Raw genomic sequence first — 6370 nt, forward strand, 5'->3', positions numbered from 1 at the left:
AACATAAATTTTGATTTAATAAATGATTTTTACATTATCATAAATATGTTAAACTATTCACTACTAATGCTTACGAGTTTGTTTATGAACAAAGTTTTACTTTTCCTCATGCTAATTGTCCTATGTAATTACTTGCTTCATTTTCTGTATGTTCATTACTGATTTGTCCCCAGCATTTCTACCACTGAATGATTTCAAACACATCAGGTGTCCTGCCAAATTCAGTTTCTAAATTCTAAATTCAGCCCCTAAACCGTCCATCTTCCCTTGCATTTTCTAGTGGTTTTTCCATTTCTCTTTATCAGAAAATAACTCATGATAGAAAAGAGCAATTCCTTTGTTATCAAAAGGTTGATAACAATTAATAGAAACTTTTGAAGAATTTTGAAAATATATATATCCTCTATATTCTTTCTTCTGCACAGTTATATTTCCAAAAAAATGTGTCTTATTATTGACATTAAGATGTGGAACATATCTTTAAAATGAAATAGAGGATCATATTGTATATATCATAATGTATATTATAATTTATTAAAGCTGTATAAAAATTAAGTGATCTACCTGCCCACATAGTTAGAATTAATCAAAATTTGAGTATTTCTTTGGGAAACTACATCAAGTATCTCTTTTTTTCTAGTATAGATGGGGAAAATGAATGCATAGGGTCAAAAAAGAATATGATGCAGGTAAGAAGCATTTTTATCAAAAAAGGGCGACAACATACCATTACATATTAAGTAATGACAGTGCTAGCCACGATAGACAAATGGAACTTTTTAAAACTGTATTTTGGTTAATCATTAAAATACAACTTAGGTAAACTTTCACATTCCAGTTTTATTTTGCAAGCCTATGGTTAATTTGAAATGCTTTGATAATCATACCCATATTTACCAAGTCTTCTTGCCACTTAAGCATCTTTCTTTATTTTATTTTATTTTTTTGAGACAGTCTCACTTTGTTGCACTTGGTACAGTGCTGCGGCATCATAACTCACAGCAACTTCAAACTCTTGGGCTCAAGTGATTCTCTTTCCTCAGTCTCCGAGTAGCTGGGACTACAGGAGCCAGCCACAATGTCTGGTTATTTGTTTTTAGAGATGGAATCTCACTCTTGCTCAGGCTGGTCTCAAACCATGAGCTCAGGCAATCCACCCGCCTCAGCCTCCTAAAGCGCTGTGATTACAGGCGTGAGCCATTGCACCAGCCTAAAAATATGGAATGCTTCACAAGTTTTCATGTCATCCTTGCACAAGGTCCATGCTGATCCTTCTCCGTATCATTCCAATTTTAGTATATGTGCTGCTGAAGTGAGTTCCACTTATACATCTTTAATCCACCATTATCAGTAATTTAATGAATCTCCAGTGACAACGTGCTCATTGTCCAGGTATTCTCATGGAAAGTGAAATTAGCTATATTGACTTAGCTAGTAAAATTTATTTTATATTAACTCATCCAAATAAATATATATTTTTTAAGTATCAGTATAAATATATCATCTGTCCAGTTGAAAGACTTCGGTGTCTATTTACACTGGGAATAAAATCTTTCCTTTTCTCCATTACCCTGCTGCTCCCCCAGTTATCTGTGCCTGACTTCTCAGGACCTTGTGTCCTTGATATTTTCCCTTCCTTCTACATGGTCCAGTCACATTGCCTTTGATGTTCCTGAAGACATTTCTGCCACTTTCATGCAGATCCTTTTTGCCGCTGGGTCTTTGTTCTTCCTTCCTGAATGACCTTTCTGGTAGGCAGCCTTTGATACTGCTCCCCTGATCCTCGTATCCTTGTCCTGTGTAATCCCTTCTTTTGTGCATGAGCTAAGCCTACTGACTCATTGTGGCAAATAGAACAGGACAAAATTGGTGAAGGACCTTTCGAGAATCAGCTACAAAATGTGGCTTCTCTTGGGCTCTCTCTTTCTCACCCTCGGTCCTCTTATCTTTCACTGGAAAGGTAGCTAGCAAGAAACTGATGTCTCCAGCCCATGGACAGAGAGGCCATGAGGCCTGTCAACAACCTGGGAGGGAGCCTGAAATACATCCTCCCCCAGCTGAGGCTGCAGACGACAGCAGCCCGCCTGACACTTTAATTGTGTTCTTGGTTAAGACCTCAGATGGGTGGACCCAAATAGGCCACATCTGGATCCTGACTCACAGAAACTGTGAGATACAAATGGTCTGTTGTTTCAGATTGCTAAGATTTGAAATAATCTCTTATGCAGCCATAGACAACTAATACACTTGTTCTTTTCATGTGGGCTTCAGATCTAATATCCGTTCCTCTAAGATAGGGGTTAGCAAACTTTTTCTGTGAAAGCCATATAGTAAATATTTTAGGCTTTGTGGGTCATGTGGCCTCTAACAGAGCTACCCAACCTGTTATTACAGCATGAAATCAATAGGAGACAATAGTAAATGAATGAGCATGGCTGTGTTCCAAGAAAATTCTATTTACAAAAACAGGTGGCAGGTCACAGTTTGCCAACTCCTACTCTAAGAGACATTCCAGGTTCCTTGATCTAATGTCATTTCTTCCACACTAAAGTCATTCTCATTTTAGCTTGTTTAATTTATTCTTTTATTGCCCTTCTCGCTGGAATGAAATCAGCCTGAGAGCATTTTGCTCCCTGGGGCCCAGCACAATGGAGAGCATGTTAGACAGTAATTGCTGAATGAGTGTTTACATAGATTGATTTGGGTGAAGCTGAAGGAGGATCTCCTAAACAAGAAGCACCCAGGAGCCGTGCCACCAGAGAGACATACAGAGAGGAGAAGACTAAGACACAGTACCACGGGTTCAAATGTGTGATGGCTGGCCTGTCAAAAAGGGCATTAATTGAGCTGTTCTCATCTTTAATCATCAGAGAAATGCAAATCAAAACTACCTTGAGATACCATCAAACTCCAGTAAGATTAGCCCATATCACAAAATCCCAAGACCAGAGATGTTGGCGTGGATGTGGAAAAAAGGGAACACTTCTACACTGCCAGTGGGAATGCAAATTAATCTTTCTTTTGGAAAGATGTTTGGAGAACACTTAGAGATCTAACACTAGATCTGCCATTCAATCCTATAATTCCTCTACTAGGTATATACCCAGAAGACCAAAAATCACATTATAACAAAGATATTTGTAACCAGAATGTTTATTGTAGCCAAATTCATAATTGATTGCTAAGTCACAGAAAAAGCCCAAGTGCCCATCGATCTATGAATGGATTAATAAATTACGGTATATGTACACCATGGAATATTATGCAGCCTTAAAGAAAGATGGAGACTTTACCTCTTTCATGTTTATATGGATGGAGCTGAAACATATTCTTCTTAGTAAAGTATCTCAAGAATGGAAGAAAAAGTTTCCAGTGTACTCAGCCCTACTATATAACTAATTTATGGCTTTCATATGAAAGCTATAACCCAGTTATAAAAAATTGAGCTGTTCTCTTTCCAGAGGCAGAACTATGAGAAGTCACACTCCGTGAAACTTTTCCTGACTCCCAGATATTGTTAATTACTACCTTTTCCCCTTAGTATTTACACCTGGTACCTACAAAAAATTATATATATATAATTGTTGAAGTAATTATTATTGTTATTTTTATTTCAGATTGATATAAGGGTACAAATATTTAGGTTACATTGTTCTCACTTCCAAGGTAAAGTCTAAGTTGCAGTTAAGCCCTTCACCCAAGGGATGTGCTGAACACCCCCACTTTGTGCATATTAACTGAGATCCCGCCAACTGCCCTCCCTCCTCCTGCCAATCACCCTCCCCCCTTAACCCGCTTCCTCACCCTTCTCTCCCCTCTCCCTTGCTAGACGATGTTTGTGTTTTATAGTTCATGTGGGCATGGAATGGTTTATATATTGGTTTCATATTAGTATTGAGTACACTGGATATTTTTTTCCATTCTTGAGATACTTTACTAGGAAGAATATGTTTTAACTCTGTCCAAGCAAACATAAAAGATGTAAAGTCTCCATCTTTTCTTATGACTGAATAATACTCCATAGTATTCATATGCCACAATTGAATAATCTATTCATGGGTAATTTTTTTTCATTTTTTATTTTTTGCAGTTTTTGGCCGGGGCTGGGTTTGAACCCACCACCTCTGGCATATGGGGCCGGCACCCTACTCCTTTGAGCGATAGGCACGGCCCCATGGTAACTATTTGTATCCTAAATTCCCAACGAGGATGTGATTTACTTGAAGGCAAGGACTATGTGTTTTCATCTTTGTGTGCCAGAACCTGTCATTGTGAGAGCTTACAGGGATCCTCAGACTTTTTAAACAGGGGGCCAGTTCACTGTCCCTCAAAGTGTTGGAGGGCAAGACTATAGTTTAAAAAAAAACTATGAACAAATTCCTATGCACACTGCACATATCTTAGTTTTAAGTAAAAAAGCAAAACGGGAACAAATACAATCACACCGCCTCACATGGCCCACAGGACGGTAGTTTGCGGACCCCTGAGTGCTTGTCTGTCAACAGTATGTGTTCAGTAATTCAGTGCTTAAGAGAGGAAATAAGAAGAAAGTGGGAAAAGGAATTAATTCCCTATAAAGCACAATCTTCTAAACATGAAAAATGTCCAGCAATTAGCTGGGCTGTCTCTGCAGTATCTTCTATTAAGGAATGTAGCTCTTTTCATGTGATTTGTGAAGATAATTAATTTATTTTGCTGATACCAGGAAACATTAGAAAGGAATACTGAATTTTTCCTCCATACAGGAGCCAACCCAAACTTTCTTTTTCATTTACTACATAATTGCTGTATTTTACTGTGGCACCGACTACATGTATTTATGTTTTTATTCTGGAACTCTATTCTCTGTAACATTTCAAAATACAACAAAGTAAGAGTATAGCTGCACTTGGTTAGAGCCTTTTATGCTGCAAATAAGTAATAAGTGCATCATATATTCTATCCAAGGTTATGGTTGCACAAAATATTTAATGACATTTATTCATGAGGATGAGTCAGTGAGATAAGAGTGGGTTTCTACTGGCTTTTCAGCTATGTAGAAATATATTGGATTATGCATTATGGGGATGGTACACACACTTTCATCCAGATAATCATATGTCTGGCTCTACAAATAATGTATGTTTGTTCTTTCAGCTTAGCAAATTACAACATGGTGTTTGAGGTCAGGGTATGGTTTGGATACCGATGTAACTGGCAGTTGATCTTAATCTTTACTATTTTTGATTATATATAATTTATTTTAATTGTAGAGCAACACAGATTTCAAATTTAACTTTGGAATGGTTTTCATCAGAACATGATATGGAGAAATCTCACTACAGTTGGTCTTCATTGCCATGGTTTATCACAAGCCATTTGATCATTAGCATTCTGTATTATAAATAAATTGAAAAGAGATGAAAATTTGTGATGACTCATGCTAGACTTTAAATTTTCTATTTCTAAAGAGATAAATATTCAATGTAGAAATTATTTTTGCAAAAACAAAAAAAGACATAAACTGAAATCATTCATAATTACAGTGTTCATAAATACACACAGTTTATGTTTTGATGTTTAAACCAATGAAAATCAAACTCAAGATGACCACAGATGTTAATTTATAGTATCTTTTCAGAAGTTAAATAAATATGAATATGAGTAGACGTGTACATTTACTTTTTTGTCTGTCTCTCTGTATTACTTCTCTAGAATGTAAGCTTCATGAGGGCAGGGATATATTTTTTAACTCTTTTATCTTTATTACCTAAAATAGTGCTTTGGCAAAGAGTGGATTAATAATTAACATTTTCATGTTATAACATGCTATAAACAAATTTAGTTTTAGTATTCTAAAATATTATTATTATTATTATTTGAGACAGAGTCTCACTATGTCACCCTCAGTAGAGTGTGTGGAGTCACAGCTCACAGCAACCTCAAACACTTGGGCTTAAGCGATTCTCTTGTCTCAGCCTCCCAAGTATCTGGGACTACAGGCACAATGCCCGGCTATTTTTTTGGTTGCAGTTGTCATTGTTTAGCTAGCCTGAGCTGGGTTTGAACCCTCCAGGCTCGGTATGTGGCTGGCACCCTACCCACTGAGCTATAGGCGCCACCTTAAAATATTTTTTTATGACTATAAGGTTGCACTGTAATTCACTTTACCACTCTTCATTTGATATTTAAAATTTTTCTAACTTTTTCCCTATATGAAAATAACATTTTTAATATTCTAATACTGTTACCTCTTTTTCCTTCTAATTTTACTGAATAAACCAAAACTTCTAGAATAATATTGAGCCACAATGATTATAGTAAGAATTCTTGAGACCTGAATGAAATGGAATGTGCCTGAAGTTTTATAATTAAATTTAATTTGGGCTTT

The 6370-nt window shown here is 36.4% G+C and overlaps 1 non-coding gene across 1 annotated transcript; it reads right to left on the bottom strand.

Moving 5' to 3' along the window:
- Positions 1-1212: 1212 nt before the first annotated feature.
- LOC128592590 (U6 spliceosomal RNA) lies at positions 1213-1320 on the bottom strand. The gene has a single exon (XR_008381940.1). It is a non-coding gene; the product is annotated as a U6 spliceosomal RNA (small nuclear RNA).
- Positions 1321-6370: the final 5050 nt, after the last annotated feature.

Source organism: Nycticebus coucang, chromosome 1 (assembly GCF_027406575.1).
Source record: "Nycticebus coucang isolate mNycCou1 chromosome 1, mNycCou1.pri, whole genome shotgun sequence".
Lineage (NCBI taxonomy): Eukaryota > Metazoa > Chordata > Mammalia > Primates > Lorisidae > Nycticebus > Nycticebus coucang.